This window comes from Lagenorhynchus albirostris, chromosome 2 (genome assembly GCF_949774975.1).
Source record: "Lagenorhynchus albirostris chromosome 2, mLagAlb1.1, whole genome shotgun sequence".
NCBI classification, from domain to species: Eukaryota; Metazoa; Chordata; class Mammalia; order Artiodactyla; family Delphinidae; genus Lagenorhynchus; species Lagenorhynchus albirostris.
The window spans coordinates 105,861,265-105,882,882 of NC_083096.1; the positions used below are offsets into that span (position 1 = coordinate 105,861,265).

General features: G+C 41.0%; 1 pseudogene; it reads left to right on the forward strand.

Moving 5' to 3' along the window:
- The first annotated feature begins 18,464 nt into the window (after positions 1-18,464).
- Positions 18,465-20,628, forward strand: LOC132515506 (tigger transposable element-derived protein 1-like; annotated as a pseudogene).
- The last annotated feature ends 990 nt before the right edge of the window (positions 20,629-21,618 follow it).

Consider the following 21,618-nt stretch of genomic DNA (forward strand, 5'->3'; position numbering starts at 1 on the left):
AACATGGCAGGAGACCTGGAAGTGGGGGTCAGCCCTGGAATCCGCTCAGGGGCTTTCTGTCAATCTCCTAGAGGCACGGAGTGAGAAATAATACGTATTTTGGACCTACTATTTCCAATCCCTCCAAACACCTCAGTGCTGCTTCTAGCATTCTCTGTCAATACGCCATCACCATCTACCAGCTGCTCAAGCCAGAAACCTGGGAATCTCTCTGGACTCCTTTTTGGTTCTCACACCCCCAAATGAATAAATCCAAGTTTATTCTGTCTTTCGAGTATCTCTTTCTCCAAACCATGCACTTATTTCTTCTCCTCCTGCTGTTACCCGGAATCCAAGGCCTGTTATCTCTTAAACTGAATCACTGCACAAGCCCACTTCCCAGCCTGCCCCCCTCCAACTCTCTCTCCACCGCGCAGCCAAAGGAGTCCTGAACAGCCTCAAGTCATGTCACCTTCCAGCTTAAAGCCTTTAAGTAATTCCTCTATTTGCCTTCAGAATAAAGTTCAGCCTCCTAAGCATAGTTCAAAGAGAATAATCTGCTTACTTTCCCAGCTACTTCTCTCACCTCACTGGAACTAAAGTTCTATGTGGCATATCTCCCACCAGACACATTTATGTTATGAAAAGAATAGCTTTTACTATCAGAGATGAAATTATAACATTGAATATGTGTTTACAAACTGCTCTCTCATATCCCTGCCTCTCCACCCCTTTTGAGAATTAGTGATCTAGATGGTTAGAAACAGACCCAAAAATGTATCACGGCCAGTGGCCCATGCTCACACCTCACACAGGCAGGTGTCCACACAGCAAGAGCAGTGTGAGGGGCTTAAGCAGCATCTCACTCCAGCGAAAGTGGAGTCCTTGTTACAGATAAAGAGTCCAGCCAATGTCCAGTACCCAAATTGTGCCCTGGAGCCAGCTCCTCGCTCAGAGGAAAAAGGGAGAAATTGGCAGGTCAACCAATTTTTCTGCTGTTAAACTCTCTTTGTATCTACTGAAGCAGAAACCTAGCTGATCCATAAATGAGCTTCAGAGTGTCTATTAACTACCTGAAATTGCATGTAAATTTTTGCATTGATGTGTCTGGACTTTTTTTCTAGTTTTGAGTTTCTTTGTTGAAAGTGTCCATAGCCCTTTTGTAGTTACACTGAATAAAAAATTATTTTTTTTTTGCAAACAGTTAATGTATATGTATAAAATGAATGCAAACAATAGACATGTAACAATGAAAAAGTCTCCATAGTCCTCAAATTTAGACTGATTTAGTGAATGTGTTCCCAGACATTTCCTTAATGTTCATATCAACATGTAAATGTCACTACAATAAATAAGATCACATTATAACATTTGTGACTTGCTTCTTTCTTGTGGCATATCTTCCTATCAAGCGTCACGAGCCCTGATCATCACTTTTGCACTAGACTTTCCATAAATTGCCAAAGTAAAAGGCGGCCATTAAAGGAGGTGAAATGAAACAAAGTTATTTGTTAATGCTCTTCCCACCCCCTCTAGTCACTTCCCTGGAGGAACTGCCTTTTTTCTAAGGCAAACATATTGATACATGTTCACAAATAGAGGAAATTCTTTTGGTTTACACTGTATACATACTCTGAAATTTGCCTTTTTCACTTAACATGGACCTGCCTTTAGTTAGTACATATAGAACAAATTCATGCTTTTTAGTGGCTATATAGTATTTCATGTAATGAATTCAGCCAATTTACTACTGATGAACATTTAGAAGGGTTTTGCCAAGATACTCTACTGCAGTTAACATCCTTGTAACATCCTTGAATGTCCTGGCATTCTAGTACTTTAAAGAAAAAAAAGTGACAGAATCACAAAGAGAAACTGACAAATTCATCATCACCGTAGAAGACTAATATATCATTCTCAGAAGCGAATAAATAAAAAAAATTTGGATATGGAAGATTTGAACAATGAAGTTAAGCTTGATCTACTGGGCACACACATAGAATCTGTGACCCCAAATTTGAGAATTTTGTACATACAGAATATTTATAAAAATTGACCATTAATAGACCATAGTGGAATTCTCAACAAATATCACAGAACTTAATCATACTCGTCAAGTTCTTTATCCATAATGCAAGTAATTAAGAGATCAATAAGAAAATAATTTTTAAACACTCAATATATTTGGAAATTTTAAAACATGTATTCCTGGTTCAAAGGAGTACTTATAATAGAAATCAGAAAATATATAGACTTGAAGAATTAAAATACTAAATTCGTACATGCAGCTAAAGTAGTAATTTATGAGAAATTTATAGCTGTAAAATGCTTATATTGGGAAGCAATGAAAGGTTGAAAGAGTATTCAATATAGCAAATTAGGAAAAATGCCAAAAACTAATTATTATTTTAAAAGACTACCAGAAATAGACAAAAATTAAGTAAAAATAAATGCATGCATTAGGAATGAAAAAGGACAAATCAACAGATACTACAGAGATTTTAATAAATAAGGGATCACCATAAATAATTTTCTTCTAATAAATTTGAAAACTTAGACAACATGGATAATATATCAGTTAGGGTCCTATTGGATGAACAGAAGTCACACTGGGTATTTCAGCAGAGAGAAATCAATATCAGGAATTGGTTAAGCAGGTGTTGGATGGCTGAAAAGGTGAAGAGAGGACACTGAGGTAACACAGAGTTAATAAATGTAGGAAGAATTGCACCCCTGGGACTGGTGATTGTCAGCAGGTGTAATTGGGTGTGGTTTGCAGAGTCCCAGCACCAGCATCATCAGGCAGGTAGAGAAGGGAAGATTGGGATCTGGGAGACAGAAGCTTAGTAAATGGCACAGATGATTTCCTGGAAAACTACAATTTTCCAAAACCAATTCAAGAAGCAACAGAAATTGAAAATACATCTTCAACCATTAAGAAAATCAGGGATTAAAATCTACTTACAACGAAACAGAACATAAAATTAAAAAAAAAAAGCTGCTAAGCCCACATGGTTTTACAGCTAACTTCTACCAAGTAGTCAAAGAATTGATAACGGATAGTGCCAGGATCACAGTGGCTCTTTTATTTTGGGGGGGGGGGGCGGCAGGTCAAAAGGAATGAGTTTTTTAATATTAATATCTATTACCACATTACTTTTTCTAAAGGTTGTAACAAATCAGAATGCCACAGGCCTCCCCATCAGAACGGGGCATGTCAAAACAGAGCTTGGGCTCCCAGACTGTCTAGGTTTGAATCTTGGCTCTGTGATTTGCTAGCTGAACTATTTCCTTAATTAAAAAAAATTTACTTCTTAGCATTGCCATGAACATTAAATGAGATAATCCACATAAAGTGTTTGGCATATACTAATCACTTAATAAATATCATCTACTATTATTGTTACCAGCATTACGTTTTAAATTTTGCCAGGCTGATGGATGAAAAATTGTATCTCCTTAGTTGACTTCATATTATCCTCATAACCAGTGAGTTTTAAGTTGTTATAAATTATTGGCTTTTTCCAGGTTCTTCTGTACATTTCTATTTCCTTTGCCTGCTTTTCTACTGAGTTGCATTTTTCTTAATACTTTTCATATTAGTGGCATTATATGTCACATGTCATGTATGACAAATATATTTTTCTAATCTACGATGGTTTTTTCTTTCATTCTGTTTATAACAGATATTGCCAAGATAAAATGTTTAATTTTTATGTAGTTGAATATGTCTACCTTTCCCTCTTGGGTTCCGGGTTTCCTGTCTTGCTTAGTGTCTCTCTAATTATAGGCATATACTAATAGTTTTATTAATTTGTTTTTCAAATTTAGATCTTTATTCCATATTTTTGTGATGGCATGAGGCTAGGGGTCTATTTTTGTTTTCTTCCAGATGATTATTCAATTCTACCAGAACCATTTATTTAAAAGTTCATCTATTTCTCACTGAATTAAGATTTTGAAAAAGAATGGTCACTGTGATTTGGCCTTAGCAGATACTAGAATTTAGCACAAAATCTTAAAATAAAAATAGTATGATATTAGCACAGGAATAGTTAAATAGATTTCTCAAACAGATAGAGCATTCACAAAGAGATCTAATTCATTGGGACCTTAACATATGATAACTAGTCACAGTTTTCACTTGATTCTTAAAGGATTCCATGACCCCAAAATGGTTATAAATTCAAGACCAAAAATAAGAGCTATAGGTTGTCCCATTTTCATTGTAAAAAAACAGATCTGATTTTTTCTCCCATCCTTTAAAACATTTAGAGGAAAAGTTGTCTGAAAAAGAAAAAGTCGATTAATGTTAGGTCTACCCTAAACTTTCTGTGGGCATGATGTCGCTGCCCCGCTGGGTCTGGAACAGAAAATCAAGCCAAAGAGAATTGTGTTGGTCCTTAAGATCACATGGAACTTGTTTTGTTAGGTTTTGGACTTGCTTGGGTCCTGTCATGCCTTCCTTTTTTCTTATTTTTCCTCTTTGGAATGAGAATTGTGGGGGAGGAAAAAAAAATGTTCCCTCTACCCTTCTAAGTTCTTAGCTGAGACCTCTAATAAAAGATGTATTAACAAAAGAAAAATAAACAGAAGTTTATTAACATGTATGCCTTATATATACATGGGAGACACCAGGGAAAAATGAGTAGTGCAAGCAGGCGGCCTTAGAATTCAGAATTAGATAGCATCTTAGGGAAAGAAGAGGGGGAAGTAGGCCTTTTAGGGGAGCAAAATAATTAACTAATTTTTAGGAAAGATAAATAGATGAACAGATGAGTTTGTGACAATGGTTAAGATTGATGTTCTATTCTCCTCTACTGTGATGAGTCAATCAATCTCCCCTGGTTGATAAAACTCCTGGGGAGAAGATTTATGACAATTGAGGTCCTTTTGGAGGATCTGTCTTCAGGCAGATAAGGGGGAGTGCAGAGTAAGCTTTTCCCCATATTTGCTGTTTTTCAAGTGCCTACAGCTCAAAATAGTCAATATACCAAAGCTGCGTATTTTGGGGTAGTATGACTCCTAAACTCCTACAGTCATATCTTGGGGTGGCATGTTCTGCTGCCCTTCAAAATGTCTATCCTATGCCTGTCCCACTATTGTATTTTGGAAGCACACAACTTGTTTGGCTTTACAGGTTCACAGCTGGAGAGGAAGTTGCTTGAGGATGAATTGTACCTACCTCGATTCTCACTGTTATCAGGTGATATTTAGGTGAGACTTTGGATGTTAAAGGCAATGCTGGAATGAGGTTGAGACTTTGTGGGCTGTTGGAATGGGTAGAATGTATTTGGCATGTGAGAAGGACATGATGGGGTGCAGGGGTGCTGAGTGAAATGCCAGGGACTGAGCGGTTGTGCCTTCCCACAATTCATAAGTTGAAGCCCTAATCCCCAGTGTGATGCTATTTGGAAAAGGGGCCTTTGAAGATAATTAGGTCATGAGGGTGGAGCCCTCATGTTGGAATTAGTGCCTATATAAGAAGAGACAGGAGACAGCTTGCTTCCTCTCTCTGTCATGTGAGGATACAATGTGAAGACAGCCATCTACCAACCAGGAAGCAGGCTCTCACCAGACACCAGATCTGCCAGTGCCTTTATCTTGGGCTTCCAGCTTCCAGAACTGTGAGAAATAAATGTCTGTTGTTTAAGCCATTTATTCTATGGTAGTTGTTGTAGCAGCCTGAGCTAAGATAGAAATCAATGATTTGCATGATGATTTACTCCTCCTCCTCCTCTTTGTCTTTCCACATAAATGTTTATAGAAAAATTAATATTAGCTAATCAAACGTCATTTATAAAGTGTTGGTTTCTTCCAGCCACTGTGAATGTTACAATAATTCTGTAAAGTGAAGAAATATTACCAAATGCCAATTTCAAGGAAAATGCACACATCTTTTTTTGTGTCAAAGCAAGCCAAACCTATATAGCATTGCTCTTCCCTAACACAGTATGTTTGAAAATGGGCAAGTGGCTGCTTGAAGCTTTATAGATGTCATCAATAATCTGCAGTTTGAGTTTTTGCCTATTTTCTGCCTTTGTGTCTAAATTTCAATCTCAGCTCTTTTGGAGGAACTGAACACTGCACTTTATGTAGATTTTATTTCACCCTTAAAGGTCATATGACATCACCTCCCCTTCTGCAGAAGATCACAGCTTGAATTGATTTTTAATGACCTTCTCCATTTATTGCCTCTGAGATTTCATTTAAAAAGAAACAAAAAACTTTCAAAAGTAGAACTACATGACTGAAGTTAACTCTACCTTGACTTCAAGAGAGATAAGGGTCGTGAGCACGCACGTGTGTACACAGACACACACACGCTTGTATCTCAAACATTTTCCTCATTTAAAAAAAAATTAACATATTCTCAATATTTTTTTCTGCTCGGAAGCCCCAGAATTGATCATTCTTTTACAGACCGTAGCGCACCATCTGTACAAGAAGGATGGGCAAGGAGAACAAGAATTTCTCAGCTTTAAAAACGAACTGGGTTCCTTCCACTTGACCAACCCAAGATCCAGAGTTGAAAGTCTTCATAAGTAACTTGGGTGGAGCAGTTTTTGCCGATCTGTTGCTCGTCCCGGTTCATAAACTGCGTATGACATGGTTCCTGCAAAGAACACAGTGCACTTGATGAGAGTGTTGAAATAATACTGAACTTTAAAAGGGGAAAAACACATGGATTCTGTTTGGTGGAGGGGAAGGGTAGGAAGAGAGAAAACTGGATTGTTGATGTTAAAACCCACCCCAGATAATAACAATCAACCCCCAAAACTGGAAACCAGAGCTTCAAGTATATTCTTCAGAAACACAAACTTCTGGGGTCACTAGTCTTTCAAGATAAGTACAGAATCTGCAGGGGAGTCTCTCCATTGAGGAATCTAGTTATTAAATCTTTTTCTTAAATGGAATGGAGAGGTGAAAACAAAAAGCTTCTTAGCCTATCAATTAGGTTTCAAAGTAGAAGCATCTGTTGGAGTGTCTAACCTAGACTCCAGGGAAATCCACCATTCTTCACTGTTTCATTACAGTTAACAGTTTACAATTACATTCCAAGAGAAGTTAATTCAGTTATTGTGCCAGCAAAGGAAAAATCGACAAATCCTAAGCCCAACCAGAGAGTCCCCATTTTGACTGGCTGATTTTCCCCTTTTAGTATATTTCTCAGAATGCTAATGTGTGTGATAGGAACTCTTCAGTTACTGCAAGGAAACAGTCACAGGAAGAGTAGGAAGCAGTTAAAAGAAGCATGTAATGGAAACGGAGGATTTGGTTTCAAGTCATTTAATGCCCTTGAGTCTGAGCTGAGCTGCAATGGAGAAAAACCAGAAGCAACTGTTAGGAGAGTGATCCATCCCCCTGCCCTGTGCCCCTTGCCCCCTGTCCTGTGCCCCTGGCCTGCTCCATTCCCTCCTATCCATCTGCATGGCCTTCTCACCATCTCCTCCGATCCTAATGTCCTTCATAGTTCTGCTGTTACTCAACCTTCTCCGTGGAACCTTATGAGCTGCCCCATCTGTGAGTTATTTTATCACTTTCTGAGCTCTAGTAGCATCACCATGCTACCCGTGCTCAAGGCACAAAACTCTTATTTTCTCCCACCCCTCACAGCCTATCTATCAGCAGCAAGTCTTGTTGACTTTACTTCCAAAACATATTCTGCTTCTCCCCAACTGCACCACCTCATCCTGGTCTAAGTCATCCTGTCCTGGAACATAAACTAACACATCTCTTAGACTTCTGCATCCTTCTTGTCTCACTACAGTTTGTTCCCCACTTGACTGCTGGAGTACTCTCTTCAAAATATGCCCCTGTTTAAAGCTCTACGACTTCCCATCACACTTAAATTCCAAATTTTTCCTATCACACTTAGAAAAAGTTCCAAATTCCTTTATTTTTTTTCTTAGCTCAATCGGTACGTTTTCTTACTTACTCATTTTTGTCTTTAACTTTTTATTTTTACATTTTTGAATAAAAATACAATTTATATGATTTGAAAATCTAAATGATATTCTATTCTCCCCATAGGTAACCAAACCTTTACAAGTTTGTCCTGTTTCTTAAAGGAAATGCAAGCAAGTAGGAATTGCTTCTTATTTTCTTCTTTATTACACAATGGTAGCACACTACACATGCTCTGAATTTTGCTTTTCTCACCTAATATATTTTGTTTCCATATCAGAACATAAGGGAGTTCCTCATTCTTTTTTTTTTTTTTTTAAATAGCCATATTGGGTTCTACAATGGGAATATACCATGATCTATTTAACCTGCCCCTTTCAGTGCACACTTGGTTTGTTTCTATCTCTTGCTGTTACAAACAAGCTGCACTGAGTAGCTTCATATGCAGGTTTTTTGGTTTGTGTGCAGGCAAATCTCAAGGATAAAGTCCCAGAAGTAGGATTACCAGGCCAAAGAGTAAATGCATTTATATTTCTAATAAATATTACCAAATTGAATTCTATTGAAGTTGCACCATTTTACACTTCTATCAACAATACCTATTTTCTTACAGCTGCACAAGTAGCGCGCATTATCCAACTTTGGTATTTTTGCCAATCTGGTGGATAAAAAATGGTATCTCAATGTAATTTTAATTTGGATTTTTCTTGTGATGAACGAAATTGTGAACTTTTTTATATGTATATAGATCAGTTATTTTTCTCTTTCTGTGAACTGTCTGTTCTTTACCTGTTTTTCTATTGGGTTGTTGTCCTTTACCTTCTCAATTTCTAAGAATTCTTTATACATTAGGGAGATTAGATCTTTATCTGTGATTATCTTGGTATTTAAAGCCCTAGGGATCTGACCTCACCTCTGACCTCAGCTAATATAAATCTCCTTCCCACCTGTTACGCTCCAGCCTCGATGTTCTGTGATCTCTTTCTTGCCTGAAGGCCTTTAAATTTGCTGTCCCTCTGCCTGGAATGCTGTTCCCCAGGTCATTGCACAGTTGTCTCCTCCTTATTACTCAGAGCTCTGCTGAAGTATTGATGGGAAAGTCTTTCCTGGACCACAGTCTACTGTAGACACCCAGTTCTGCTCTATCACATCATTCAGGCTTAATTCTTTGTGAAGCTCTTATTTTTCACCAGTAATTTTTGTTTGTTTTGGTTTGTTTATCGTCAGTCTCTCCCCATCCAGAATGGAAGCTCCAAGAGAAACAGGTCTGTCTTGCCCATCACACTATCCCCAGAGCTTAAAATAGGACCTGGCACGTAGTAGGCACGTCAGACAGATTGTGTGATGAATGAATCCTTTCATCCTCTCTCCAGGCATCTTCACATGCCTTTACAATGTGCATCGCCTGACATATTCCCTAGAAAGAAGATTGAAAATAACACGTTTTTTTCTTGTTTGTTTGTTTGTTTGTTTTGATACCAATATGTGCCAAACACTGGGCTAGGTTTTATTATACATGTCATTTCATCCTTCTGGTCACTCTGAGCTAGTTAGCATTATGTTCACTTTTATCAATAAAGCTGAGACTCAAATAAGCCCCCAAAGAAGTTGCCCAAGAACATGTGGTTTATATACATGCGCGTCCACGTGAGGTGAGATGGTTTCAAAGTCCGTTCTCTTCTAATTACACCATACTTAGGACATTATCTTACTCCTTAAATTTCGGCATGGCATCTACTTTTTACTGGCATGCCATACTTTCTCAATAAATCACAGAATCATAATATGTCAGAGCCTGATAGAGTCTTAATGGTCACCTAGACTTAACTAAGTGGTACAGTAAATCAGCAGTAGGTCCAGGATGCAAATCTGTAACCCCTGAATCACTAACCTCCTCCCTACTCCCTGTTATAATGGTTATGCCAAGCTCATTCCCACCGCAAGGACTTTGCACTTGCTATTCCTTCTGTCTGGAATTATTTCCTTCTAGATTTTCACATGGCTAACTCTTTTGTCATCATTCAGGCCTCAGGGCACATGAGCTCCTTAGAGAAGACTTTTCTGACCACACAAACCAAATTAGGCGCCTCTCTCACCCCAATCACTCTCTATCGTGTTTTTCTGCTTTTATATTCTTCTGAGTACTTCTCCCAATCTGGAACTCTTAGTTATTTGCTTTCTTGCTTGTTGTATGCCTTTCACACTAGAATGTGAGATCCATGAGAAAGGGGCCTTACCCAATTTGCTCGTGGCTGTATGTCCAGTGTCCAGAATAACAGAACTATAATAAATACTGTGAAATTTAAAAATTAACAAGATGGCTCTAGAAGCAGCATGGAAAAAGCATAGGCCTAGGAAACTATTCTGGCTCAGTGATTACCCAGCTGCTACCTCACAGCTAATCACTGGGCTTTGGATTTCTCGTCTTTCAAGTAAGGAAATAGATACACTCTGTGGCCACTTACAGTATGATAATTCTATGAAGCTGTAAATTATTCATATGATTCAAGAGTGATTCTCAAAGAGATGAAGTTTACCCCTCTCAGTACAAACTCTTTTCCTATTTTTTTTCCATTTGGGATGGGCATAAATCCTAAAGGTTATCATACTTTTCAGTTTTTAAACAAATAAACGGAACATCATTTACCTTCTTATTTAACTAAAATTCTCATTCCTAAAAGCAAGTATTGTACCATATTGCAAGGAAAATATTGGGAATGTCAGTTTCTATTGACTGATTTTTCTTCTCATTATGGTTCACATTTTCCTGCTTCTTCAGCTGTCTAATAATCTTTGATTGGCTGTTGTAAATTATGAATGCTATGTTGCTGAATTCTGGATTTTGTTGTCTTCTTTAATAGAGGGTTGAGTTTTGTTCTGGCAGGCAGTTAATCTACTTGTGGATCAACTTGGTCTCTTCAACAGTTGTTTTTAAGCCTTGTTAGGGTGGATCTAAAGTAGCCTTTACTCAAGGTTAGACTAACCCTTCTCCTAAGATGTGGCCTTCCTGGGTCTCTATTGACTGCCTGGAGTGTTCAGTGAGATCTCTCCATCTGGCTGGTCAGAACTTTAATGTCTCCCAGTCCTGTTTGAGTTTCAGTAGTTGTTTAGTTTACAGCACCCCAGTGGTTGTTCTTTCCCTGATAGCTCTTTGCCTAGCCTTGTGGAGTCTTACCCCAGACAAAAACAGCTTAGTATTCAACCATAGATTCATGGGGACCCCTAAGCAGATGTCTAGAGTTCTTTCTCTGCAGAGTCCCTCCTCTCCAGTTCTTTGCCCCACGAATTCCGTTCACTTAAGTAGCCCTGACCTCTGATTACTGTCTTCTCAGCTCAGCAAGGGGACTGTACTCTGTTTGAATGTCCCCTCCCTGTACCCCACTGGGTAAGGGGCCTCCAGGCAGAAAGGTAGGGCAATTGAGGGATTTACCTCATTTGTTTTCTTCTCTTGAGGATCACAGTCCTGTCTAGTGTCTGAGAACAATTATTTTCTACATTTTTGCCAGTTGAAGAGTTGTTTACAATGGGAGGCTGGTCTGGTATCACAACAGCTAGAAATGGAAGTTACCTCCTTCAGCGCATTCAAGGTGGGTAAGATCCATTTGCCACCATACAAAATGACCCCAGTGTGCTATATATTTTTATATTTTTTCTTGGGAATGAATATGATGGTTTATAAAGTACAAAGAAACTCAGAAGATATAAACAAACTGATGTAATAACTAGATATACACCTGGTGTAAATCACTAAGTCATGGAGTATCAGGATTAAAGAAAATAATGACCAATGGGACAAACCCAGTGACTGGAACATAGGTAGGTATTTGACAAATATAGTCTTCTTTCTTTTTTCTACAGGAGATGCTTGAAGTCAAGTCCTATTTTAAAATCATTTGGTGAACTAGTTATTTAAAGTATTTCTGTGGTGAATCCTTTTCCAAAGCAAAGGATCCTTTTCTGAAATGCATAAACTCCTCCTAATCTTTTTGTAAATACAGATTTTTGTATATTTGGTTGGCTTAACGTGTTCTGTGAAGAATTTGCTTGCTAAGGCTAAGCATGGGTGTGGATGTGGATGTGTGTTTGGGAAATGGGTAAGAAAGAAGGGGTTTTGTTGTGCTGTGTCACAAACCCTGCTGGTTTGGGTAGAAGCCATGAGGTTTTAGAACTGTATTTTGAATGAGATGATTAGACAATAACAAATACGGGTGGGAAATCCCTAGACTGCACAAAAGAGGCAGCTGATGTACCAGTTTCTGTTGCTGCCTGCTGCTCCTTGGGTTTTCACAGAACATTTTCCAAGAACCTGGAAAGAAGCTTGCCAGGTCAAGTCTCATCCATGGCAGTTCACTCATCCATGCATTTATTCATGCAGCTAATATGTATTGAGCTCTCATTGTGTGTCAGGTGCTATTCTATGTGCTGACAACACATCAGTGAACAACAGACCTGCTTTCAGAGAACTTATGTTTTAGCGAGGAGGCTATCAAATAAACAGATGATGTACAGAGAAGATAGAACAAGGTAAGAGTGTTATGGAATAGGCTAGACTGGTAAGAAATGCCTTTTTGATATTGGGAGGTGGCACCTAAAAGGAGCGTACTTGAGCAGAGACCAAAGGAAAGAAGGGGGAGAGTGAGCCTATTAAACATATCTGAGGAAACAAGGAATGCAAAGGCCTGAGGTGGGAGCAACATCACTGGGGTGTAGAGAACAGGTAAGGAGGCCATAATGTCTAGAGTGAAATAAAGAAAGGGTGAGATTTAAGGAGAGGAAGGTAAGAGATGAGGATAGAGGTTGGAGAGCACCAGATCGGGTAGTCTTGTAGGCCATGGCAAGGACTTTGGGTTTTATTCTGGATGAGACAGGAAAGTGAACTGCAGAAGGAGTTGACCTTACATTTTTAAAGGATCACTCTGGCTGTAGAGAAGAAACAGGTGAGAAGACCAGTGAAGTTGCTCTTGCAGTAGTACTGATGAGAGCTGCCAGTGGTTTAGGCCAGGATGGTAGCAGCAAAGTTGGCAAGAAGGGGTCAGATTCTGCATACACCTCAAAGGGAAATCTGACAATAAGTGCAATGGATTGGATGTGGGATATGAGAGAAAATGCAAAATCAAGAATGACACCCGAGCAATTGCAAGAATGGCAGTGCCATTTCTTGGTAGGAATGGATGGAATGGGGGGTGGTGAGAGTTGGAAGAGAAGGTCAAGAATTCTTTTTGAACTATCAAGTTCATTTCTACCTATCCAAGTGGAGATGCTGAGAAGGCAAATAAACAACCAGGCTTGGAGTTCTAGGGAGCTTTTTGAGCTGGAGATACAAATTTAGAATCATCAGCAGAAAGGTGGTATGTAAAGCCATAGAATGGGTTGAGACTCCCTAGTAAGTTGAGTTATTCCAGTATTTAGGGTCAGGATAAGGAGGATGAAGCAAGTAGCCCGAGATAGAGCAGTTACTCCAAAGAGACTAACAGTTGTGTTATTGAGTTTCCCCATCCCCAGGCTCTTCCTCTGTAAAGCAGAGATAATAACTCTCAGCTGCGATGGTTAAATGAGCTAAAGTACTGGGCCGGCTGTGTGTAGCCTGCTGAGGGAGAGAAGAGGGCTTCTTTCTTTTCCCAGTGGCTTCTCCCCCTGTGTTCTCTCCCCTGAACATCATGGATCCAGATGGAATCATTTCTCAAGCTGCTCTGAGATGGTGAGTATTAGTCTGTGGCCCTGGGAGCTGGTTGTGTTGCCAGCTCAGAGGGACACCCAAAGCCTGATTCACAGGGCTGTCAACAGAATTGGCCTAAAGGTATGGGAAGCTGTTATCTGTGTGGGATGGCAGAAGAAGTGTGAGGTAGGGTAGAAATAGGTTAAGGAGGACCACTAGGGAGAATGTAGGGGTGCAGGAATGTGCCTCGGGATCTAGGCACCCATCCCCCAGCCGCTGGGCCTGTCAGCAACAGTGCTCTCAGCTGACTTCCTCCGAGAGAGTTTCCCTCGGGGAAGAGTTGCCAGCCCAAGGTCGTGCTCCTTCACTGGGAGCAGCCTGGACTCAAAGATTGGATGACGTGGCGTATAAGGTCCTGGCCTCTGGTCTCCAGACAGAACAACTCTCGAGGGCCAGCTGGGTATGGCTCCCTAGAGGAACAGCTGAAAGCTCTGTTACAACTACATGGCAGTTCAACTTCTCCCCCTGCTCAATCCAGCCTCCCTCACTCCTCACAGAAGTTTGGCCTGAGAGAGCTCCTTAATTAACCTCCTGCCTGCAAATCTCAGAGTCTTGTCCTCTGTTTCTCAGTGTACCTGAGCTATAACAGTTGGAACAGAAAGTAGTCTTAGGAAGCAGGCTCTAAATTGGGATATTGAACTTACTCATTCATTGGCACATTGGCTATGAAGACTCCATCACTGGTGGTAGGTGAAGTACTCATAGCCTCTGGCAATAGCTAACAGTCAATTGTTAAAACCAATAACAAGAGTCAAAGTAATAAATCCCAGCTGGGGGAGTGCTGGGCCTGCTAAGAGAAGAAAGGCGCTTCAGGACCTGGCCAGTATGTACTGGTAGAAACTGGGAGAGTGTGGATGGGACTGGGTCCTGAGCCTCCTATAGGTCAAGGTGGGGTGGGGAGCAGGGGGCTGGGTAGGACATAAGGCTGGATAAAAGTATATTAGTTATCTACTGTTACATGATAAGACTCCCACAAGCTTAGTGGCTTAAAACAATACACATTTATTTTTCTCAGTTTCTGTAGGTCAGGAGTTCTAGCACAGGTGAGCTGGGTTCTCTGCAAGGCTGCAATCAATGTGTCAGCCGGGGCTGAGATTTGATCTAAAAGCTCGACTGGAGAAGGATCCACTTCCAAGCTCACACGGTTGTTGGCAGGATTCAGGTCCTTTCTGACGGTCTGACTGAGGGCCTCAGTTTCTTCCTGGCTGTCTGCCTCAGCTCTTTGCTCCGGCCCCCTCCTTGGGACAGCTCATGACATGACAGCTTGCTTATTCAAAGCCAGCAAGGGAGAGAGCCTCCTAGCAAGACAGATGTCACAATCTTGTGTAAAGTAATCACACATATCTCAGCACATGTCCGGATCACACTCCAGGGGAGGGAGTACACAAGTGTGTGAACACTAGAAAGCAGGCTTGTGGGGTTCACCGTGAGCCTCTTGCCACAGAGAGTTTATTGATATGAGAGAATTCTCCTGTGATACAGGACTGAACACCCTGGCATGGACCCTGGGAAATAGTGCTAAGATGCTGCTCAGAAAAAGCAACGTCCCACATTAAGTGAAGTAGAAATGTCACACTGCTGTGGCAGATGGTGGAAGAAAGGACCAGGACGCTCAGAGCAGTGGGCATGCAGGAGGGGCTACTTCATATGACACTGGAAAACCCAACAGCTCTGTTCATCAGGAGGGCCTAGAGGACACTGTGTTTACCAAACTGGTAATGCACGAAGGCCAGGGATGCCGAGTGTCTGCTACAGAGCCTGACTTGATGAGTGGCAGAAATGGTGAGGAGTGATGGATGCTGGACAAGATTTGTTGACAGGTCGAATGAGGAGTGTGAAAAAAGGAAAGGAGTAAGGGGTGACGCTAAGGTTTTGGGACCGAGCAAAGTACATTTACTGAGCTAAAGAAAACTGTAAGGATAATTGCTCTGTGGATGTCAAAAAACCAAATTTAACTGAGTAAATTTTAAGGATCTTATTGGCTTTTTTCAGTGATTCATGAACCAAGAAGCATCCAATCCAGCAGATAGAATAACTCTGAGGAGCTGTATGAAATGAAAGACTATTACAGGCAAAAGGGAGCAGATTGGTCATTGTAGGGTTACTTTCCTTTAGGGGATGGCAGGGTAGCAGGCAGGTTACCTAACTAGTGCTGATCAGATGATTCCTGATTGACTGGTTTAAAATTCTACTCCTGGGAGAGCTGAAATTGTAATTAAGTCTCAGTTTGGTGATGTGGGGCTTAGCATAAGTAACCCCAGTTTGAGTCTGTTGTCTTGTTTTTTAACATGGGGAAATCAAGAGTTCTGTTAAGAGTGAGATGTCTGTTAGACATTCAGATATAGATGTGAGTAAGCCGTTGGATATATGAGTCTGGAGTTCAGGAGAGGTCTAAAGAGATATAAATTTGGGAGTTATTAGCTTATGGATGTACAGACCATCCATGGGATTGGATGACATCACCTAGGGAGGAAGTATAGATAAAGAAGGGGTCAGAGAAATTAAGCCCCAGAGCATTCCAACATTTGGAGACTAAGAAGATGAGAAAGCCAGGGTTTTTTGTTTTTTTTTTTTAAATAAATAACAGAAAGTTATTTCTTATACTTCTGGAGGCTGGGAAGGTCAAGCCAGGGTTCATCACAGGACTAACGAGGGAGGGAGGGAGGGAGAGAGAGAGGGAGAGAGGGGAGAGAGAGGGAGAGAGGGGAGAGAGAGGGAGAGAAGGGAGAGAGAGGGAGAGAAGGGAGAGAGAGAGGGAGAGAAGGGGGAGAGAGAGGGAGAGAGGGGAGAGGGGGAGAGAGGTAGAGGGAGAGAGAGATTTGCAAGAAATGAGGGGAGGGACCAGGATGTAAGAAGGAACGCTAGGTGGGAGTATCATCTGATGTCATGAGCTTCAGCGCTGAAGCTGTTAGAGAAGAGTGAGAGCCTATGCTCTGTGGAACAGGCTGTGGCAGGACTGACAGCCCAGGAGAGGCTGAGTGCTCAGGGTGCCCCCAGGGTTCAGACATTGCGAGTCATGAAGGGAGAGATCAGAGAAGAGGTTGGGGATGTAGGGATTTTATTGATGATGGAGAGATTCCTCCTCTCTGCTCCTGCCCCTCCCTAGGCCACCAAAGAGCTTCCAGTAATTTCCAGATCATTGCTCTCCTACCCCTGCCCCCATCTTCCCAAGAGAATGCCTCAGTCAGACTTTGGTGGAGGCAGTTGTGCTCAGAAGTTCTGAAGACACGGGAGACTAGACCAGGAGGCTGAAGGAAGGAAAGGAATTTTTTTTTTTTTTTTTTTGCTGTATGCGGGCCTCTCACTGTTGTGGCCTCTCCCATCGCGGAGCACAGGTTCCGGACGTGCAGGCTCAGCGGCCATGGCTCACGGGCCCAACCGCTCCGCGGCATGTGGGATCTTCCCGGACCGGGGCACGAGCCCACGTCCCCTGCATCGGCAGGCGGACTCTCAACCACTGCGCCACCAGGGAAGCCCAGGAAAGGATTTTGAAAGGGGTTAAGTCCTAATAAATAGCTGGGGTGGGAGAGAACATGGGAATGTGCTCCAGGTGGGATTAGGAAAGAAGGGAAATGAGGAAGGTGGTAAAGAAATGTCTAGATTGATCTATATTCTTGTGGAGCTGGACAGAATTGGGGTAGAAAAAGGAGAGTATGAGAAGTCCTGCAGGGGTTATGAATTGGACTCCCTTGAAGGTCAAGATACGAGAAACAAATGAAAGTCCTTTTCAATAATTTCTTCATTGAACTCTACTTCCTTGCATGCAGCAGTGCTTTGGGGCTGAGCTTATGGGTACTGGCTAGGGTAGGGTTTAAGATAAATAAAGATACTTGGACCCCACCTCAAGCCAAGGTTCTGGTCCCTGGAAGAGGCAAAAACCAGGTAGGCAATTCTTATAGAATACTCTCATGAAAAACTTACCCAAGCCTATTCATTCATTCATCAATCCATACATCATCCAATCAGTCAGTCAATCAACCAACCAACCAACCAACCAATCCCTATAATGTCAGCTCCAGGGGGCAGGGACTCTATCTCATTTTCTCTTATATCTCCAACACCTGGAGGAGTGCTTATTCATCCTGCAATTGTACGTTGCCTCCTGGCTTATGCCAGCCTCTGTGCCAAGTACTGATTTATGCTGGTGTACGAGGTAGGCATATTCCCGTGTTGCCCTTATGATATAACTCTCTATTGGAATCACAAATGAATAAATACATTTATAATGATAAGATGTGGTTTTGTTAAATGCTATAAAAGAAATGCACATGTTGGTGGGATAAAGAGTAAGGGAGGTCTTGAATTAGACTGTTTAAAGTAGGCCTCTCAGCTCAAGCCTGAAGAAGGAGACATGGCCGCCCATGGTGGTGAGAGAAGGAATATTTATTTTCTAAGCAGAGACAACAGCAAATGTGAAGGACATAAGGACTGAAAGGACAGGCATACCTCTTTTTATTGCATTGCGCTTTATTGTGCTTTGCAGATACTACATTTTTCACAAATTGAAGGGTTTGTGACAACCTTGCATCAAGCAAGTCTATTGGAGTCATTTTTCCAATAGCGTTTGCTCACTTTGTGTCTCTGTGTCACATTTTGGTAATTCTAGCAATATTTCATACTTTTTCATTATTATAATATTTGTTTTAGTGATCTGTGATCAGTGACCTTTGGTGTTCCTATTGTCATTGTTTTTAAGTGCAACAAATCATGTCCTTTTAAGATGGCGAACTTAATTGATAAAAGTTGTGTGTGTTCTAAGTCTTCCACCGACTGGCCTTTTCCCCCATTTTTCTGCCCCCTTGGGCCTCCCTATTCCTCGAGATACAACAATGTTGAAATTAGGCTAATAAATAACCCTACAATGGCCTCTAAGTATTTAAGTGAAAGGAAGAGTTGCACATCATTCACTTTAAATCTAAAGCTAGAAATAATTAAGTTCAGTGAGGAAGGCACTGTGGAAAGCTGAGACAGGCTGAAAGCTAGAGCTCTTGCGTCAAACAGTCAGCCAAGTTGTGAATACAAAGAAAAGGTTCTTGAAGGACATTAAAAGTGCTACTTCAGTGAACACAGTAGTGATAATTAGGTGAAACAGCCTTTTTACTGATAATGGGGAAAAGTTTTAGTGGTCTGGATAGATCAAACCAGTCACAACATTTCCTTCAACCAAAGCCTAATCCAGAGCAAGGCCCCAACTCTCTTCAATTCCATGAAGGCTAAGAAAGTTAAGGAATCTGCAGAAGAAAAGTTGGAAGCCAGCAGAGGTTGGTTCATGAGGTTTAAGAAAAGAAGCCATCTCCATAACATAAAAGTGCAAGTAGAAGCTGCAGCCAGTTATCCAGAAGATTTAGCTAAGATAGTTAATGAATGTGGCTACATTAAACAACAGATTTTCTTTTCTTGCCTTTCTTTTTTTTTTTCTTGGCCATGCTGAGCAGCTTGTGGGATCTTAGTTCCCTGACCAAGGATTGAACCTGGGCCCTTGGGAGTGAGAGCATGGAGTCATAACCACTGGACTGCCAGAGAATTCTGAGATTTTCAATATAAATGAAACAGCCTTCTATTAGGAGAAGATGCAATCCAGGACTTTCATAGCTAAAGAAGAGAAGTCAATGCCTGGCTTCAAATCTTCAAAGGTCAGCCTGAATCTCTTGTTAGGGGCTAATGTAGCTGGTGAATTGAAATTGAAGCCCATGCTCTTTTAGCATTCTGAAAATCTTAGGGTCTTCAAGAATTAGGCTAAATCTACTCTGCCTATGCTCTGTAAATGGAACAACAAAGCCTGAATGAAAGCATATCTGTTGACAACATGGTTTACTGAATATTCAAATCCCACTGTTGAGACCTACTGCTCAGAAAAAAAAAAGATTCCTTTCAAAATATTACTGCTCTTTGGGCTTCCCTGGTGGCGCAGTGGTTGAGAGTTTGCCTGCTGATGCAGGGGATGCGGGTTTGTGCCCCAGTCCGGGAAGATCCCACATGCCAAGGAGCGGCTGGGCCTGTGAGCCATGGCTGCTGAGCCTGCACGTCCGGAGCCTGTGCTCCGCAACAGGAGAGGCCACAGCAGTGAGAGGCCCGCGTACCGAAAAAAAAAAAAAAAAAAAAAAAAATATATATATATATATATATATATATATATATTACTGCTCTTTGACAACACACCTGGTCACCCAAGAGCTCCGATGGAGATGTACAATGAGATTAATGTTGTTTTCATGGCTGCTAACACAACGTCCATTCTGCAGCCCATGAATCAAGGAGTAATTTCGACTTTCAAGTCTTATTCTTTAAGAAATACATTTCGTAAAGCTATAGCTGCCATAGATAGTGATTCCTGTGATGGAGTTGGGCCAAGGAAATTGAAAACTTTCTGGAAAGGATTCACCATTTTAGACGCCATTAAGAACACTTATAATTCATGGAAAGAGGTCAAAATATCAACATTCATAGGAGTTTGAAAGAAGTTGATTCCAGCCCTCATGGATGACTTGGAGGGGTTCAAGACTTCAGTGGAGGAAGTAACTGTAGATGTGGTGAAAACATCAAGAGAACCAGAATTAGAAGTGGAGCCTGAAGATGGGACTGAATTGCTGCAATCTCATGGCAAAACTTTAACAGATGAGGAGTTGCTTCTTATGGAGGAGCAAAGACAGTGGTTTCTTGAGATGGAAACTACTCCTGGTGAAGATGCTGTGAAGATTGTTGAAATAACAACAAAAGATTTAGAATATTACATAAACTGAATGGAGAAAGCAGCGGCAGGGTTTGAGAAGCTTGACTCCAATTTTGAAAAAAGTTCTGTGGGTAAAATGCTGTCAAACAGGATTGCATGCTACAGAGAAATCGTTCATGAAAGGAAGAGTCAATCTGTGTGGCAAACTTCATTGTTGTCTTATTGGAAGAAATTGCCTCAGACACCCCAACCTTCAGCAACCACCGCCTTGATCAGTCAGCTGCCATCAACATCGAGGCACGACCCTCCACCAGCAAAAAGATTATGACTCACTGAAGGGTCAGATGACGGTTAGAATTTTTAGCAATAAAGTATTTTTTCATTAAAATGTATACATTATTTTTTTAGACATAATGCTATTGCACACTTAATAGACTACAGTATAGTGTAAACATAACTTTAATATGCACTGGGAAACCAAAAAATTCCTGTGATTCGCATTATTGTGATATTTGCTTTATTGCAGTGGTCTGGAACGGAACCCACAACATCTCCAAGGTAAGCTTGTATATTTATACTTTTTAATGAGAATGTTGTGACCAGTCAGTTGACTGAGGTCTCAGTTCCACATCTTCCAGTTGACTCTAGTTTTCCAATGGTTAAAATTTGCGAATGACATTATTTCTTTCAATCCTTTCCAATCTGAGGGACACAACGTGGTCCCTCATTGTTTTGATTGCATTTCTTTGACAATATCGGGGGTGAACAGCTTTTCAGGTGTTTATTGGGTGTTTGTTTTCCTTTTCTGAACTGCCAATTTTTCTATTTGGGATTTGTCATATTTTTATTCATCTGTTAAAAGTATTTTAAATCCATTTCCACTTCAAAAATAAATATTTTTACATTACTTCTGCCAAGAGAGGAAGAGTAACCAAATGTCACATTTCAACACTAAGATGTGAGCAGTCTGGAAAGGCTACAGGCCTGCAAATTGACTTTTTGTTTCCTTGGTCCTTAAACTCCAACGATAGGGAGGGAGGTGACCCATAAACGGCGGGAGCAGTCAGGAAAGTGCCACTCCGATTCAGCAGCCGCCAGCCTCGGTTGCCACCCCCTTCCCTGGTTCCCACACTCTGGGCCTCCCCACTCCTACCGCCCCTTCACGCCGGGTGGTCTCCCGCTCAGGTTTGAGGCGATTATCCGGGATCAATATTTGAAATAGTTGTATTTTTTTCTAACTGGAGTTAAGTTTATAAGCTTTTTTAATTTAACCACCAAACACCAGAAATAGAAACCTGGAAGGGAGCCAGTATAGCTCTCGGTAGCCAAGGAGCTCGCCCTTCTC